A 20,948-nucleotide genomic window follows, 5' to 3' on the forward strand; every position below is an offset into this window, starting at 1 on the left:
AGCATGGTCTTGATAGACCCGAACATCTCTGGTAACTCAGCTCTGATGGCAGCAGCCACCTCATCATGAATCATATGGCGGAGCTCCTCATCACTCACTCCTCCCTCGCTAGTCCCCGGTCTGTGGCGTGTCCCAACCATAATGTCTCTGAAATACTACATAAAATATCAGGGACTCGCTCGAGTGTACTCGCACTCGATAACCCAACCCTACTTGATTCATACTACCCTAAGGATTCCTACTTGGGCTGCACACTGGTTCGGTATTTCCAGTAGTACGGGCCCAATACTACCTTCCACACCGCACCAGTAATCATCCCAAGTCATCCTCCAAGGATTCCAAGTCACAAGTACTCTATCTCTTACTACACATAAGCTACCCTTCGGTAGACTCTCATAGCACCTCACTGCTACCTACTCACTCTAAAACATCTCACGGCAGCAGAAATCTTCCTAGGCTAAGGCATCACAAATCAGGCCACTCTAGTCCTAATATGAATACCTAGCCTACTCTAGCATGCATCACACATTACAACATAACTCATAACACATAATGTAAGGGTAATTTGGGAAATCACCGTTTGGGCGTTGGCTGATCGTACACACTTCTTCCTTGTGTATCTTTCAAATTCCTTTACTCTTTAGAAGAATTGTTTATTTTATGAAAATCTCTCTCAAATCCTCGGTTTGAGTTCAAATACGCCCGAAGGTGAATCCTAATCCCTCAAACCAAGGCTCTGATACCAATTTGTAACACCGTGAAATTTGAAACAATTTTTCATATAAAAAAACATTTCATATTCAATTATCCAAAAGTCATGTTCCCAATATTTTCACAAATACAAATCATAAGTCCGCATCCCAAGATCTCAAAACATATGAGCTGCAAGTGTGTACTGATCATGCCGGCGCCTTCCCACGATCATCACTGGTACTTGAAACACATATCATACAAACGGTAAGCATAAATGCTTAGTGAGTTCCCCAAAATACCACATACAGCACATACACCTTTCCATGCCATAACTCTATAGGATCTTCCGATCCATGTGTCTCAGGGGATTTCCATCCCATAACTCTGTCGACCTTCCAGTCCATATCATTTTGACCTTCCGGTCCATATCATATTTGATGGGTTTTAGCCGTAAGAACATCCTATGTGCTCATGCAAACCCTAATGCTTGGATCTAGGTTTCTCTATTGTACATGCAATTAATCCAAGACTTTAAACCCTAGATCTAGCATACTATTAATCATATTAACATAATAATGGGGTTTAGATCTTACCTTGATTGTTATGTAGCAATAACAATCTCAAATCCTCCTTGTAATGGCTTTAGGAAGCTTAGAGTCACAAGTGTCACTCCTCTAATGGCTCACAAACACCAAGAGCAATAGGATGAAGAATAAGGATAGAGGAGGCTGCCCAAAAACGTCCAGAAAACCTATTGAAACTCTTAGCCACGTTTTTTGGGGTTTAAGGGTACTATATATACATGTAGGCTATTAGGGTTTTCAACTAGGAAACCCTAATTTGACTGCTTAAGCCCTAAGCAACCCATGGACCCTTTTAGAATATCCCTTGGACGATTTCTAATGGGTTTCCCCATAGAATTCGTCCAACCTATTATTCCAAGGTGATCCATAGCCCAAATGCAATTATCTTATAATTACAGTTCCAGTCCCTTAAATTTAATTAATCTCTTTTAGCCACACAATTAATTATCAATTAATTCTTGACTAATATTAATTAAACAATATGATTTCTCCTTTCATAATTCATCCTATCAAGTTGCTTTGGTGGCAACCCAAAAGGTCCATGCACCTTCGGGTCAAGTACATACGAAAATAGTTATGGACTTAGACACTAATCCAACAGTCTCCCACTTGGATAAGTCTAATAACTGTTCTGCATATGACTTTAGATCCCGATCTGCAATCGTAGCTTTCAAAAGCTGCTGTCAACTCTGATCTTATCAGATAGCGTGTCCTTTAGATAGGGGATCATATATTCCTCCATTTTAGATATCGTATAGACATGAGACATGGATTTCAATCATTCTCTCTATACTGTTTCCCGATTTCCGATTTATGACGACTTACAGCAGACTACAATTGAACACATCAAATTAGTCCTGGCTTGGCCAAGAACTTATGTGCCATCACAAAATCATCTAGGGGCCCAAAGATATCGCTTTCATCCTACTTTGGATAAAAGGAACGGATAAACTTTGATTCAATGCTTGCTTGTACTCACTCACCGAATCACACACAACAATATGTTTTATTACACCAAGTTACTGGTGTGTTTACATATTATCAATGTGTAACCAACTCGCAACATATAACTTACACATCTCGGTTTCAAGAATATAAGATATTATCGTCTCACCAATCACTCGTGATAAAATCCATGAAGTGATCAAAGTGAGTGTGGGTTTAATCCAATGCTCAAATCATATTCATAAGCACTCATGAACGTTGCAACAAGCATTTGCTTATGTCTAATACACTTTAGACAATCCACATACCAATTCACGACATTCTTCATTCATACCTACTTCCAACATATGAACGACTGTGGTCCGTTCGAATAATTTTGATTGTTCTGAACCAATTTAATTATTCAGGAAGTCAAAACATGCAAAGTGAAACACAAGAATAAGACTAATCTCATATGGCCGCAAACTCTGGGTATAAATAAAACATTTTATTTAATCACCATATTGATTACTCATTATTTGTTGTTTCAGGTAATCAACTTCTTACTTGAATTATTACTACACTTGTCCCATGCTCTCAGCATGCACACAATGTTTACCTACGGTCCTTACTTTGTGAAATAGATCAAATGAACACATTTCCAATCATATTCATTTCACAACTCCCAATCCTTATCATAAGTATAAGAATATCAAATTCTTGTTACTTATGCCAGATTCTAACACTTTATACAATGATTCTTTCGTAAAGTCATAGATCAAAATCATCAAGACTTGTCAAATCTCTATCAGAAACAATTCTATAGATATGATGTCTCTCACTCAAAGTACATTCCTTTGAACATCCTTCTTGCATAAAAGTTTCTAATCTAGACATAGATTCTCGATATCCAACTCCCAATATTGAAACATTTCCATACTTTCCATATGACAACTCATTATTAATAGAATCTTATCTATTCATAATAATGTCATCCAATACCATACTTTCAACTACTCACAAGCGACCAATCCTCAGCGAGCTTTGGATCGTCCTTTGATAGTTGTTTAATTATTTTAGTCTAAAACCGATTCTTGTCATTTTTCCCTCTTAATGCGCTAGACATTTTGAAAATTTTAGAATGGTCAAATATAATAGCACTGGAAATCAATCCTATACCCAAAGCGTATAGGACACGAGGCATAATGTCTTACATAAAGATATGATACTTTATCAATCTTCTGCCATAATATTTTATGTGTCTCGTTCTTACAATTCAAACTATGAAGAGGTATGCCGTAATCATAAATGAAATTTAAGAACACATTATGTATCCCTTGACTAAATTTATTAAAATTTCTCAATCTAAGCTTTAGATTTTGAAACGAAGTACAATATTCTCTCCCTTAATTATAGCAAAACAACTTTTCAACCCTTACGAATTTTCAAAGTATAACTCTTGTTTTCTATAATTAATATTGCTAACTTGCAATACTTGCTTTAATAATCATACAAGCACAACATTTATGCTCCCACTATCATGATGATTATTATCATATAAACATAACACTTATGCTCCCACTAGCTTTGACATGTATTCAGAAAATAGCTTAACTTCCAGAAAAACAATACCTATTGAACTTATTAAGTTCATATTTCTAATACCTAATGCTTTGATAATCCTTTATCTAAGCTTCTCAAACTTTTACACCTTTGCCTTAGATAGCTCATATGTGTGTCTAAACGATTCAGACTAATTGCCAAATCTCACAATTTAAATCATGGAAAGGGATACCGTAACCATAATCGAATTTGAGAATACAATTTCACAATCACTATCTTCTTAAAATCTCTCTTAGTGAAAGCATTTCCTCACAGTCATTTTCATGAAGGAGGGAATCTTATGAAACTTAGATTTTAATAGTGTATGTGTTCCTATCCATGCGAATTTGTCAATACCAAAGTTTGCGACAAACCCAATGTAACAACGTAAATTTCCAAAACAATTTTTCGCATTTTATAAAGACATAATTCATTCATTATTCATAAAAAGCATCATTGTTTAAAAACTCAATTCATAACATATATCAATCCCAAGATCTCATAGCATAAAAATCTCGTGTGTGTACTGATCAAGCCGGCGCCTTTCCGCGATCCTTACTAGTACCTGAAACACATAACATAAAACACTGTAAGCACAAAGTTTAGTGAGTTCCCCAAAATACCACTCGAGGCTATAACTCTGTGGGTCCATGCACCCAAACTCTGTGAACCCTCAGGTTCTAACTCTGCAAACATGCACATCATAAATCACATAGAATAATGCAGTGCAAAATATAACACATATATAGCATACAAACACTGTATCACATAACTCTATTTACCTACTCAAGGTAAAATATAGTGAGAAGACTCACCTCGGATATCTCACTAAATCTATGACTCGGTAACTCTGGTATAGCCCCTGCCTAATCACATAAAATAAATACTCTAATTAATACAACCCTCAGGGCTAGGCTAATCTCTTCCTCTCAATATATCCTGTAGGAAGGGTAAAAGACTATCCTACCCTTCCGATGACTCTATGGTCCAAACATTGACTAACCCTAAAAGTCAACGAGGTCAACGGTCAACCTTGACCAAACTCGCCGAGTGCGCAACTGTGACTCGGCAAGTCCACACATGCTCTTCACTCTCCTAGTCCTCATTCGACTCACTGAGTCAACCTCAACTCTGCAAATCATCACTGATCTCAACTGTGGAATGTCGCGACCCAACTTGCCGAGTCCGGCTCCTGACTCGGCGAGTACCATCGTGCACTTTATCTTCTAGATTCCATCTGACTCACCGAGTCGCTTCCCTAACTTAGTGAGTCACCAACTGTGTGATTATCGGGAAAACCCTCGTCCTACTCGCCGAGTCGGCTATTGGACTCGGCGAGTCCATTCCATGATCAAGCTGAACTGACCTCTTGAGGTCAGATCTGCTCCTCTAAACCATAGATCTAGCTTCCCAAAGCATTATAATCACGTAAAGCTAACATCTTGGTGCACATGCAAAGGCTCAAAGTCCTTATTTGAAGATATGGCCTCTAAAATGACATCCTAAATTCATAACCTCCATTAATACCCATAAAGCTCAAGGGACCAACACGAGAAGGGACCAATTACTTCAAATAACCATCCTCTAATGGGCTAAAATGCCCTAACTCTAAGATTTACACCATAAACTGAAGAAAGGGTTGAATGAATACCTCAAAATGAAGTCTCTGAGCCATGGAATCACTAGATCAGCACCCTTTTCAGCCTCCTCTTGTCTTGGCCCTCTTTTATTTGCAAAAACACCAACAAAGATCAAGAAATAGCTTCTTTTCTCTCACAAACGCCCTAGCTCACTTAGGGTTTCTCTCTGGGGTCTGGTAGCCGCAATTGACGGCCATAAGGCCCTTTAAATAGGCCCCAAACCCGAGGAATTAGGGTTTCATTAAACAGCGTGGACTCGTCGAGTCCAGCCGTCCACCCGGATAATGATTCGCGTCTCTACTCGGCGAGTCTATGCATCAACTCGCCAAGTTCTTCCACAAAACTAGAAATTAAATCGAATAAATATAATACCTAAAATTCCGGATGTTACAATTCTCCCCCACTTGAATCAGACTTCGCCCTCGAAGTCTCATCCCTGAAATAGCTCCGGATGCTGTTCACGCATCTCCTGCTCTGGCTCCCAAGTTAACTCGGATCCTCTCCTATGTTGCCATTGAACCTGCACCAATGGAACCTCCTTGTTCCTCAGAACCTTGATCTTCCGATCCACAATCGTCACTGGTCTCTCCACGTAGTTCAGGATCGCATCCAACTGAATATCCTCTAACGGCACTACCGCCAACTCGTCGGCTATACATTTCCTCAGCTGAGACACGTGGAAGGTATTATGAATCCGCTCCAACTCCGCAGGTAGCTCTAAGCGATACGCTACCCTGCCCACCCTCGCGATCACCCTGAATGGCCGAATATACCAGGGTCCTAGCTTGCCCCTCTTCCTGAACCGGATCACTCCTTTCCAAGGAGATACCTTCAGGAGAATATAATCACCGACCTGGAACTCATGCTCGGATCGTCGCCTATCCGCATAACTCTTCTGGCGACTCTGGGCGGTCAACAACCTCTACCTGACCTGTTGTATCTACTCTGCCATCTGAAGCACGATCTCCGTGCTACCCATCACTCGTTACCTCTCCCCAACAAATGGGAGTCCGACACCTCCTCCCATACAACAGCTCAAAGGGTGGCATACCAATGCTCGAATGATGGATGTTGTTGTAGGAGAACTCTGCTAAGGGCAAATGCGTGTCCCAACTTCCGACAAAATCCAACACACATGCTCAGAGCATGTCCTCGAGCGTCTAAATCGTCCACTCGCTCTGACCGTCAGTCTGAGGGTGGTATGCGGTACTAAACTGCAACCTCGTACCCAACTCCTCATGAAATTTCTTCCAAAATCTAGAAGTGAAACGCACATCTCGATCTGACACAATCGAGATCGGCACCCCATGCCACGATACCACTTGTCTCACATATATCTCTGCTAACTTCTCTGCAGAAGAACTCTCACTAATGGCAAGAAAGTGAGCGCTCTTCGTCAAGCGGTCTACTATCACCCAAATTGCATCGACACCCCTTGCCGTTCTTGGCAATTTGGTGATAAAATCCATGGATAATTGTTCCCATTTCCACTCTGGGACTTCCAGCGGCTGCGACTTACCATGCGGTCTCTGATGTTCGGCCTTAACCCTACGATAGTTTAGGCACCTCTCAACAAACCACGCTACATCTCTCTTCATACAGGGCCACCAATACTCCCTTTTAAGATCCAGAAACATCTTAGTGGCCCCGGGATGGATCGAGAATCTCGATCTATGCACCTCCTCCATCAAGATTGTATGCGTTCCTCCAACAAATGGTACCCAAATCCGACCCTAGAAAGTCATAAGTCCTCTGCTATCGGTCACGAACTCCGACACCTGTCCGATAACTCGCTCTCTCTTGCGGTTCTCCGGTCTCACTGCCTCAGCCTGAGCCCCTCTGATGGTGTCCAACACCGGAGTCATCACCGTCAATCTCATACAAATATCCTGAATCGGGGCGCTCTCTACTCTACGACTCAGGGCGTCGGCTACCACATTAGCCTTGCCCGGGTGGTACAAGATCTCGCAATCATAATCCTTTACCACATCCAACCATCTCCTCTGACGCATGTTCAGGTTTGGCCGATCCATCAAATACTTCAAACTCTTGTGGTCCGTGTATATCGTACACCGAACCCCATACAGACAATGGCGCCAAATCTTGAGGGTGAACACCACAACCCCCAACTCTAGATCGTGGGTGGGATACCTTGCATCATGGGGCTTCAGCTGCCTCGATGCGTACGCGATCACATTCCCCCTCTGCATCAACACCGCGCCCAACCCGGATATTGATGCTTCACAATACACCACGAAGTCCTCCATCACCTCTGGAAGAGCCAACACCAGGGCTTCGCACAATCTCTCGCGAAGAGTCTCAAATGAGGCCTGCAGCTCTGGGCCCCAGCTGAACACCACACCCTTCCGAGTCAACCTGGTGAGAGGAACAACAATCTTGGAGAAATCCCTGATGAACCTCCGATAATAGCCGGCCAACCCTAGAAAACTCCTAATCTCAGAAGGAGATTTCAGCACCTCCCAACTCATCATCGCCTTGATCTTGGCCGGTCGACCAAAATCCCCTCTCGGTTAACAAGGTGACCAAGAAACTGCACCTCTCATAACCAAAAATCGCACTTGGAGAATTTGGCGTAAAGCCTCTCCGATATCATCATGCTGAGGATCTCTCACAAATGCTCCTCATGCTGCTCCCTGGACTTCGAATACACCAAAATGTCGTCAATGAACACAATCACTGATCGATCCAGCATCGGTCTGCATACCCTGTTCATGAGATCCATGAACGCTGCAGGCGCATTGGTGAGCCCGAATGGCATCACCACGAACTCGTAATGCCCATAACGAGTCCTAAATGCGGTCTTCTGGATATCCTCCTCGCGCACCCTCATCTGATGATATCCAGATCTCAGATCAATCTTGGAAAACCAAGATGCTCCCTGCAGCTGATCGAACAAATCGTCGATCCTCGGCAAAGGATAAGGGTTCTTGACCGTTAACTTATTCAGCTCTCGATAATCTATACACATTCGGTGCGAACCATCCTTTTTCTTCACAAACAGGATCGGTGCTCCCCACAGCGAGCTGCTCGGCCATATAAACCCCTTCCCCAGCAGCTCTAGATGCTGCGAGGATAACTCCTGCATCTCTGGAGGTGCAAGGCGATAGGGCGCCTTGGCAATAGGTGCTGCCCCCAGAATCAAATCAATGCGAAACTCAACCTGCCTCTCAGGAGGCACACCCGGTAGCTCTTCGGGAAAAACATCCGGGAATTCACGCACTATCGGGACCTCCTCAACCGTACTCGGTTTCTCTGCACCAACCCTCGTATCCATCACATATGCTACAAAACCACTACAGCCCTGCTATAGACTCTGCCTCGCTCTAGCAGCCGAACAAAATGTTGAATCGGGACGGGTACCCTCGCCGTACACCGTAAGAACTCCCCCACTTGGGTCTCGTATGGTCACCAGCTGCCGCTCGCAGTCGATAACTGCTCCAAATCTGCTCAACCAATCCATGCCTACGATGACACAGACGTCCCCCATCGCAATCGGGACCAAATCAATAGGAAACTCTACACCGAAAATCTCGAGTACGCATCCTTGAATCACCTCCGTGGCATACATTGGTCTCTCGTCGGCGATGGAGACTCTCAGTGGTCGATCCCGCGCCCTATCGTCCTCCTATATCAAAAACACATCTCTAATTAACACCTTGCTGACTTAGTGTGACTAATACTCTTAAGTCAACACAAGTCAACCCTGGTCAACGGTCAACCCTTGACCCAACTTGTCGAGTCTTGCGTCGACTCGGCGAGTCCATACGTGAACTCAACTCCTCCAAATCCCTTCTAACTCACCTAATCACTTCCGCAACTTGGCGGGTCATCAACTGATCTGAGTCATGGGACAACCTGCTCCAACTCGTCGAGTCTACTCATGGACTCGGCGACTTCATTCCATGCTCAACCTCAAACAACCTTATGAGGTAAAATCTATTCTTCTAATTAATAAATCTAACCTTCCTAAGCTCATTAATCATGTAAAGTTCAGAACTTGATGCTCATGCAAAGGCCAAAAGACTTTATTTGAAGACATAACCTCAAATATGACATCCTAAGCTCATATCTCCCAATATATATCATAAAGCTCAAAGGGTTAAGGTCACTAGACCTCTTTGGATCCAGATCCAAAGCCTTGATACGAGAAGGGACCAACATGCTCATCAAATCAAGCCTCTAAAGGGTCAAGGAAACCCTAACTCCAAAGGTTAACACCAAAACTGAAGAAGGATCGAATCCATACCACAAATATGAAGTCCTTGTCTCTGAAATCTACAGAATAACACCCTCTTCAACTCCCTCTTAGCCTTGATCACCTTCTACTTGCAAGAATAACAACACAAGGATTAAAAATGGCCTCTGCTTCATCTCAAACGCTCTAGCTCTCTTAGGGTTTCTCTCTGGGGTCTGGTAGCCGCAAATGGTGGCTATAAGGGTCCTTAAATAGGTCCCAAACCTGAGAAATTAGGGTTTCACTAAACAGCATGGACTCGCCGTGTCCACTTATGGACTCGCTGAGTCCCTTATTAAATCAGACCAAAAAGGTGCTCGATCCCACTCGGCGAGTCTGAGCCCCTACTCGCCGAGCCCCTCTCACAAATTCAATATAAATACTTAACATAGGGTACCTGGGAATCCGGATGTTACATGTAGAGAGAGTAGGTTTAAAGCGTAAAGAGGGTATTAAAGGGTTTTAGATCTTGGTCCCTTCTCTTGGAGGAGAAGGGAAACTTTTATACCTATGGTTAGGGGAACAAATCCCCGACAACGTCTTCAACCTTTTCAGGTTTGGTTGGGGCTGATGGCTTTTTATTGGTGGATCGTGTTCCATTTTTTGGTTAGGAAGAAATTCCTGAGACAACCTAAGATTTATAAGGCCAAATGCACCGCACGCCACCTTAACTTTGGTGACAATAGTGTTCGCCTTAAGGTCTAGAGACACTACTTTTAGGGCGTCAAATACACAATCTTCATTGTCCATGACCATCCATTTACATCCGCCACAAAGATCGAAGAGACGCAAGCTCGAAGCCTTGAAAACCTATAGGACACCAATTTTGGTAGGTTTTCCTCCATAGATATAGTGATTTTGGTAATTCTCCACAAATTGGTTCTTCAAATTTCGGTAAGCTTTCCTCCATAGATCTCGTGATTTTCCACACATGCATACTAGTTTCGTTACATTTAAACACATTTATATGTGTTATTATCCATAGGGTAATACCGTCTTCAAGTGTTCTTCAACCATCTTCAAGTGTTCTAAGCTTGAGGATCTTCATCTTTATCCCTTTATCCACTAAGAAATCCACTCAAGGTGAGTTCATACCCCTTCATTTTCGAGTTTTCCAAGTTGTTAAGGGGATAAAAGTAAAAAACTCTTTTTGGGATGATCTAAAGGCTTTGCAAATTAAAAATACAAGTTATGTCACTAAAACATATCTAAGCTTAAAAATCAACTTTCTATAGAAAATTTTTGGTCTATTCACCGACTGTTTTTCCATTCTTAAGCATCGTATATTTCAAAACTATTCAATATGCATATATTTCAGGTCAATACCTTTTTAAGGACTACTTTCACATATTCATACAATTTTTCTACAATTTATGGTGAGTTTTACAAAACTGCCTATCATTTCAGAACATTTTCATATTAAAGGATAAAGAACCAGTTTGACCCCCTTTTGTTTATTCTTCACGAAGTGAAACAACGAATCTGATCCCCCCTTGCTCCGATTTTGGCCGACAACACTCTACTTTCGTTTTTGCTTACCTAATACTTCAATCTAAGGTAATGATTCTTAATTATTAAGTTTAATTTTTCTCTTATAGTTGAACTTAGGTTAGGGTTTGTTAGTTAGATGAAATGTTGAATTTATGTCCTAAAATCTCGTAGTAGCCTTGGAATGTTGATGTTTTTTTCTTGGGATTAGTATAGGAGTAAACCCCATTAATATTGTGACCTGATTTACCTTCTGATTTTAGCGATTTTGGTTGCTGAGTTACGAACTCACGACGTGAATCCTAAAGGATTCACGACGTGAATACTGGGACTGGACAATTTCAGTTTTGTTAATTTTTAATCTGTTGGGTTGTTTCTTTTGGATATGTTTGTTGTTGTATTTTGCAGAAATGGCTCCTAGAAGAGAGATTCCAACTCGAGTAGCGGGTTTACATCGATTTTACAACGTTCCAACAACTACACCCCGGGATATCTATACGCGATGGAAGAATCGGTTGGGATGGCTTTACAACTGGGAGTTTGCTATTGCCCCCACTATTCAATGGGCACGGTTGAGGGAGGTTGGGCTGGTAGATCGGATGCCCAATACCTTACTAAGATATTTTTGGGGGATGGATTTTCCTTTACGTGCAAGGGGTGGTACAATTTTTTTGCCATCCAAGAGCGGGTCTATAAAGAGCTATGCGTGGAATTCTTTTCAACGGTGACATTCCGTGAGAATGTCCAAGATCCTACTTTCACCCAAGCTTTGGTTTTCCGTCTAGGAGGGGAATATCGGGAGTGCAGTCTGGTGCAATTTTCTCGCAAAATGGGGTTGTACGAGGCTCATGAGACCATAACTCATGAGTTTGTTTTATTTTTGAGGGACGCCACACGTGGCTATGCGGATGGGGTTTCAGGACCGGAGTTTTCGAGCAATATCGTGGCCGGTGTGTTAAATTCATGTGTATCCCCCGAAAGTAGCATCAAATCATCGATACATCGCCTTATCCATCGCCATATCACATTTTCTATTAACAACAAACGCCATGGTGATAAGGTTACTAAGTTCAGCTTGTTATTTTTGTGGTGCATTTTACAGCCTGGCGTCTGCTGTAACATTCAGTATTTCTTGGCCGGTACTTGGCGGACTATGCTACGAGTGCTCGTCCCAGGAGCCCCATTTGTGGAGGGCACTTTGTTACGTGCTTGGCCCGATCTGATGGCCTTATTGTTTCCGGCATCACTCGTTGTTTAACATGCATGGAGGGGAACGAGTTTAGTATGGGGTATTTAGAGACAATGAAGGTGGTCAAGAATTATGGGACACATTGGGGAATTCTTGAGGATAATGATGATGGTGATGAGCAGCCGACCGACCAACCTGAACCACAACCGAGGCCGAGGCGCAGGAACGTAAGAGGAAGGGGAGAAAGAGGGCAACCAATGCATCCACCCGCATCCATGGTAGGAGCACCTTTTGGGGTGATATGGCTGGTTATTTTGACCAGTTATCTTTCAGAATTACTAGGAGTGGATACAAAGGATGTTGAGATATGAGTGCATATATGTTTAACCGCGAGTGTTTAAAGTCGATAGTCGAGACCCACAATTTAAAATGAGTGTGGGGTGAGTCAAGCGAGAAGAAAGTTAGAGAGAAGAGTCCAAAATAATAGGGTTAGAAGAGTCTTAATCCATTAAGACATGGGGTTGAACATAAGAATTGAAAGAAAGGTTGGAAGAAAAATATTTCTAGGATTCCAGTTTTCACGTCGTGACTACTTTGTTATTCACCTCGTGAATCAGTATACGGTGGCTTTCCAGAACCCGCTTCACATCAGATTCACGTCGTGAATCTTCATAAACTCATGTCGTGACTTTGCAATTTTCAAAAAAAGTCTTATTTTTCCATATTCATTATGTGGTTCACCACCATTCTTTTTGGGATTATTATGAAGATAATCATGGCTCATTTTCTCTACCATGCAATGTGGCATATGCTTTCCCACATTGTTCTGTTCATTTTGCACATTTTTCTGCACCACATTTGTTGATGATTGAAGACTCGATTCCATATTTTTCTGGTACATTACTTATCTCGTGTGTTCAAGATCCAAGTTTCTATTTCTCAAAGTTTGTATTCAAGATGCACATTCCATCCGCACTTTTGGAGATGATAACGCCACTATCCCAGGGGAGTCTGTTCTTTTTTCTCCATTCTCTTAATTTTTATATTATTTTAAGCATACAATGAGGGCATTGTATGAAATAAGTGTGGGGTAGGGGGTAGAAAAAATAAATTGGTAGAAAAATTGAAAATTTTAAATTTTGGACGTAGGTTTGAAATAATAATCTAATAATTTATTCTAGTAATAATAATTTAAACTTAAGTTGCTAGTGTTGCATTGAGATGATCTGATAAGAGCTCAAATGTTTATTTGAGCCAATATACGTTATAGTGCATTTGTGGCCTCCCTTATTTTAGTGAAATCATGGAACAAAAACATGACCCTGCTTAATTTGAGGAATGTAAAATGTTTAGCAGCCTGAACCTGAAATGTATCCAGGAAAGATATGTCTTAACCAATAAAGATTGAAGTTAAGCGTCCTTGCTTAAGCATGTAGGTTTTTGGGTGAAAAGGAAAAAAGTGAGATATACATGTAAAAAAAGAGAGAGAAATTACCGAAAACTAAAAAATTCTTGAAGAATTTTGTAGTTATCAAAGTATGAAGATCAAAGATAAAAATACTAAAGAATCAAAAGTTGAAGATACCAAAAATCATAAATGTGGTGATTTCAAAATAATCAAAGATCAAATATCAAAGAAATGAAGAATTCAAGAGCTCCAAGTTGTGGTATCTTCTAAAAAGTTGTAATTTCTAGATTATGTATGTGTGGGCAGCTTAACCAAAAATATCTTGAGGTTAAAAAGCTTTCTGAGGGGAGGGTTGCATAAAATGAGCATTGTTCGGAAGAAGTGGGTAATTGTTTATGAAGATTATGAGTATTTAAAGTATGCGGGGGTAATTTAGGAAAAAATTTAGACAAATGCATGCGTTGAGGTCTTGGCATAATGGCTGAGCTGGAATTGGATTGTTCTATGAAATGCTAGTGATGAAGGTTTGAGTTTAAATAAGTAGATTTGCTTGAGGGCAAGCAAAGCCTAAGTGTGGGGTATTTTGATATTGCCATATTTATACATATTTTTAGGCTATATTTAAGTACATTTTTATATATATTTTGGTCATTTGCATAGAATAATGGTACTTATAAGGTTAAATTATATTTTGCAGCAAAAAAGAACACATTTTGAAGAAAAGGACTAAAAGCGTTAAAGAATGGAACTTTGGAGGTTGAAGGCTTGAAAGACAAGAAAAACACCCAAAAAATACATACTCACAACGTGAACAGTTGATGGTTCACGACGTGAGTAAAGAGAGGTAGAAGATAAGCATCCGGGTGAAGGAATCCTTGCCGATCACGATTACCTCGAGTTCATGACGTGAACGGTGATTTTCCAGAAAATATATATACCCCTCTCCATTACGATTTGGGGGACTTTTGGCTGGTTTAGAAGGGTTCCTGGAGACGAAATTCAGAGGAGAAGAAGACCTGGAAGCTGGTTTTAACACCAAGGAAGAAGAAGTTCATAATTTGGCTTTATAGATTGGTACACTTAAACATGTCTTTGATTATAGTTTTTGTTTGCTTAGTTGTTAGTATGTCCAGCTAAATCTAGTTGCTTCTGTTAGCTAGATGAAGCTGGAACTCATGGTTTTAATGCATTAGATTTGACTTTACTTGTTGGTGGTATGCCTGTGTTGATTGATTTTACCTAGCATGCTTGAATTAGTTATTTGATTGCTTTAAATTCTTGTTCTTTGTAGTTAGTTAACACAAATTTGCATGAATTTGAATACCTAATGATATAGTGAACACTAGTTATTAGAGCTAAGATCAAACCAATCTTAGATAAGTAATTAAATCATTGAATTAAGTTGTGTTAGAGAACTCACATTATGAATGTAATTGTGTTTTGATTAATCAATCTTTCGTGGCTCCAATCTTATTTAATAAGTGGTTCTGTGTTAACTATTGTATGACCATACATAGATTTACATGAATTGATTAATAATTAGTAGATTTAGAACTAAATTTCTAATACTTCTTAATTTGGTAACCAACAGTAATAGTCCTAGCTAATGTATAACCATTGAGTGAAAGCGGATTCGAACTAACAGAAGTGTTTTGTTTATTGATTGAGTTTTTGTTAAATAATTAAGTTCATCTAAACTTGCAAAATTAGACAAAAACTCATTTTTAGCTCATTAGTAATTAGATTAGTTTAGTAGTAAATAAATTAATTAGTCAACAACGTTCCCTGTGATCGACACCCGACTTACCAAACTATTCTATAATTCGACTAGGTACACTGCCTAGGTGTTTTTTAGTTAGTTAGTTAGGTTTTAAATTATAAAATTAGTGAGTACTATCGTGCACATCAGTTCTACATCAGAAATCGAGGATTTAGGGTGTGGACGTTACTGACTCGGTGAGTCCAAGGCATAAAGTCCCATATCTGTTGAGGGTCTAAAGAACTCAGCTGGGTGTTAGAAGGACTGTAGAAGGTCAGAAGGAGCGACCCAACGCTTTAGACTTAGCCTTAGACCTGGAATTCATGGGACTCGACGAGTGCTAGAACAGACTCGGCGAGTCCAATACAATCTCCTTAAGATTGTAGATGAACTCGACGAGTTGTTCATACAACTCGGCGAGTCGATGTCGGGACTTGTTCATCAGATAAAGGTAAACTCGACGAGTTGTTCATACAACTCGGCGAGTCAGAGGAAGGATCATTCGATGTTCTTATAGAAGTGGGACTCGTCGAGTCATCGCCAAACTCGACGAGTCGAGTCATGGATGAGGTCGTGTAAAGGGATAGGGACTCGACGAGTTGACGATCCAACTCGACGACTCAGGTCAACTTGAAGTTGACTTTGACTTGGACTTGATTGGGGGTAAAATGTTCATTTTCCCTAATAGTAGATGTCAGTTTCTGACTAAGTGTTTTGTGGGGATTGTAGCCGGAAGATTTTCGGAGTAGCAGCAAACAGAGACTTCCCACACAGATTATCAGCAGCTACTTGTTCTAGCTGAGTTACCTTCCAGTAGCGGTGGGTCTACGGCCACAATGGTGGCCCACCATGTCACACCCCGAAAACCGAAGGCGGAAACATTTTCGGGGTTGACTCCACGTTGAGTATCAAATCCAATGTACATAGTAAGTAAAGTAGAACAACCATTACATTACATATAAAAAGTTTTACAATTGTTTCAAAAGTAAAGTTGTACAGTTTGTGATACATGGTATATATAGAAACAAAACGAACGGGTCTTGTACGCACTCCAACCTGGATCAAGTGGATCTTCGGGTACTTGTTCTATCAATGACTTGAGAACACAAGCGGTTTGAAAATCAGCATAACGCTGGTGAGTTCATAAGCGGTTTTTGTTTTGTGAAAATGTTCATGTTTCCTTTCTGTTTCTGAAAATGTAACACACGCCAAGAAAATCCCACATTTTCTTAAAAAGGTTGGTTGGTTGTTTCACATTATGTAAAGTAAAGTTGTACACTGAAATCATGTTTACCCTTGTGAAAATGTACATTTAGGTTATCTGTTTTGTTATTCTGTTCTGGTTATGTACCAATGGATCCCCAGGAAAGTCCCATACTTTCCTGATTGTATATTTGTGACATCCCCAAAATCTCGGCCAGAAAAGACCGATTTTCATTTATGCTTTTAAAATATTTTCAGAGTAAATCATTTTGATTTGAAAGAGTTGCGGAATTTGTTCCCAAAAACAAAACATGATAAAACAATGTTTACCAAAGCATTTCATAAAAGAAATGTATTTTCATTATAATCAAAACTCGGGGTGTCATGTTCCGATACAGACCAATAAGCATAAACGAATACATTACAAGTCATTCAACAAATATAAACATATACAGACTTGCAATCAAAACAACTGATGGTTCATCCATCTCATGCCCTCGCGCCACTTCCTGTAATACAATTAAAACTGAGTGGGTCAGGCTTGGGAGCCTGGTAAGCATATAGGGTTTTCAACCCACAATAAATAATCATATTTAATTTTCACCAACCAACAATAACCCAATTACCCATTCCCGTTATTCTCACTTTATGTCCCTAAACAACTAACATAAGGGACCTAGTCTAAGAATATTTCATCGGGGCGACAACACATGCTTCGGGGGTACCTCAGCAATATAAGTCAAATAAGGCAACCATGAGGGGGATGGAGTACAGCAAATGAACACCCGAGTTCATTAACACCTGCAGGTGGCGAACTTGCTAATGTTTCCACAAGACTGTCTAGAATACCCAGTGGTCGTCATCTAAACTCCGCTATATGACTAAATCAAACAACAACGAGACCTCTCATCTGTTTATTACACACCAACTATCTACCCATGTTCTACCCAACATATTAGTAGATAAAATATACATTTTTATACATAGTTTTGAAAACCTGTATAGCATGCTTTAATCAACACATAATCCACATAACAGATGAGGCACACACACATAGCACATATCTCATAGAGAATAAATCATATTTATGAGATAGAAGAGAGTGAATACACAATCACACAAAACACAACCAAATATATACACATAGCACGTATTTTATTTAAAATACTTCATATTATTGTATTTGGAAGAAGGTAACTACACACTCACACTTATAAACAACAATATACTTAATACACTCGAACCAAACTTGTATTATTATCGTGTTTATGAAAGGTAGTATACACTCACTTGATCAGAAGATGATCAGACAACACTACGACTTGCAGAAGTAGTAATCCTCAGCGGATCTGGAAGATCTCTTCAAAATCGAACTTCTCGCGGGCAGAGCTTCGGCTCGGGAACCGCACTTCTCGGGATCTTCGGGATCTCGGGACTTGCCTCGGGGCTCGAGAATAATACTGGGGCTTCGGGATATTTCTGGCACGCAAAACGATGCAAAACGGGAGAGAGAAGAGAAGAAATTGGCAATTGGGTCGGCTGCCCTCGCATCCTATTTATAGGAGGCTGGAGCCTCGGAGTACGTGGGGCGTACTGCAGTACGCAGCGCGTACTGCTTCTGAAATCGTCACTGCATGCGTCATCCGAAATGTCGACACTCTTCGGAGTACACGGGGCGTACGTCGGATCAGACCGGTGACTCGCCTTCGGATAATGCCTCCGAATTTCCATTTAAATTTAAATACAAAATAATTAATAAACTTCGGAAATTCATATCTTCTTCATACGAACTCCGTTTTCGACGTTCTTTATATCCACGCGAAGGTGAGACTACGCTCTACAACTTTCGTTTAGACTCCGTCGGTTAATTTCGAATTTATTTTTATTATTTATTTTTAATAGGCCGCGACAGAAAAACTTTGTTATAAATTCATAACTTCTTCGTTTGACGTCCGTTCTCGCCTAACTTTTTATCGCTTTGATACCAACAATGAGATCTTCGATTCTCATTTAGATTGCTTCGGCTAAAAACCCCTCGATCTCAAATCGAGTAAAACAGGCTGCTCACCGCTAAGCCGAAACTTCGATAAATCATAACTTCCTCATACGAAGTCAGATTTGGGCGTTCTATATATATTCGGAAACCTCGTTTCAACTACTACAACATTATTCAAAGATATTAAGTTTATTTTACACTTAAATTTTGACGCTTATTTTTATTCTTAATTAACCAAACCATATAATTAAGCAATTAAGCACAAAACACACAATACTCAAATAATAAAATCTTATTATTTCAAAACGGGTTACAGAGGTTAACCTAGACTATTACATTGCTAGAAATGGAAAGCCCGGAAACACAGGCGTTACAATTCTCTCCACCTTAGAATGATTCCGTCCCCGGAATCACACATCAACAAACAAATGCGGATAGCGACTCAACATGTCACTCTCCGTCTCCCAGGTGAGATTCGGCCCATTCGTGTGTTTCCATCGGACAAGCACTAACCCAACCATTTTGCGTCGCAACTTCTTAGTCTTTCGGTCAACAATTGCCTCTGGTTCTTCAATCAACCTTTTGTTCTCATCAATTCTCAATTCAGAAATTGGGATTATATCGGGAACTTCCCCCGTGAACTTCCTCAAATAACACACATGAAAAGTGATGTGAATTCCATTCAGTTCTTCGGGTAATTCGAGCTTGTAAGCTTGGCTCCCAATCCTCTGAAGAATTTTAAACGGTCCAATAAACCTTGGACTCAACTTTCCCTTTTTACCAAATCTTATAAGTCCCTTCCATGGCAAGACTTTAAGCAAAACCGAATCTCCAATTTCAAAAGTCATCGGTCTTCGCTTCTTGTCAGCATAGCTCTTTTGACGATCTTGAGCTGCTAACATTCTTTCCCTAATTATTTTCAACTTTTCAGCAGTTTGATGAACCATCTCCGGTCCCATAAACTGCTTTTCCCCAGCCTCAAGCCAACAAGATGGCGTACGACACTTCTGTCCATACAAAGCTTGATAAGGTGCCATCTTAATGCTCGAGTGAAAACTATTATTGTAGGAAAATTCTACCAAAGGTAAATGTTCATCCCAATTACCTAGGAATTCCAAGGTACATGCTCTCAGCATATCTTCAAGTGTTTGTATTGTTCTTTCACTCTGACCATCAGTCTGCGGATGGTAAGCTGTGCTTAAACATAATTTGGTACCCAATTCCTCTTGTAGACTTTTCCAAAACCTTGAGGTGAAACGGCTATCACGATCCGATACAATCGTTAACGGAACACCGTGAAGCCTCACAATTTCCTTCACATAAGAATTTGCAAGCTTCTCCATAGACCACTTCTCCTTGGCCGCTATGAAATGCGCACTCTTAGTGAATCGATCAACGACCACCCAAATCATGCCGTGACCATTCTTTGTTCTGGGCAGTTTAGTGACAAAGTCCATAGAAATGTCTTCCCACTTACCCATAGGCACAGGCAATGGTTCTAAACTCCCGTACGGTTTCTGATGTTGTGTCTTGACTCTCGCACAAGTCACACACTCAGCCACATACTTTGCAACATCAAGCTTCATCGTTGGCCACCAGTAGTAGGGTTTTAGGTCCCTATACATTTTAGTGCTACCAGGATGAATTGAGTACATGGTTTTGTGAGCTTCTTCCATCAGAAGATCCCTAATTCCTCCTGACTTAGGTACCCAAATACGATCTTGGAATACCTTCAGTCCATGACCGTTCGTACCAAACACCAACGTTTTACCCAAACGTTCCTCCTTTCGGTCATTTTTCTCAGAAGCTTCCTCTTGAGCTTTCTTTATGCTTTCCACAATGGTCGAGACAACTTCAATTCTCAACGCTCTTGGCCTTTTCCTTTCAAGATTGACTTTCCGACTGAGAGCATCAGCAACAACATTAGCTTTACCGGGGTGGTAAAGTATCTCACAGTCGTAGTCTTTAAGTAATTCTAGCCAGCGTCGTTGCCTCATATTCAATTCTTTCTGATTAAAGAGATATTGGAGACTCTTATGATCAGTAAAAAGTTTGCACTTCGTGCCATAGAGGTAATGCCTCCATATTTTCAGAGCGAAAACTACCGCTGCCAACTCCAAATCATGAGTCGGGTAGTTCTTTTCATGCTCTTTCAGTTGTCGAGACGCATATGCTATCACCTTTTCTCTTTGGGTCAAAACACAACC

Source organism: Lactuca serriola, chromosome 8, assembly GCF_051521515.1.
Source record: "Lactuca serriola cultivar US96UC23 chromosome 8, Lser_US96UC23_V15, whole genome shotgun sequence".
NCBI lineage: Eukaryota > Viridiplantae > Streptophyta > Magnoliopsida > Asterales > Asteraceae > Lactuca > Lactuca serriola.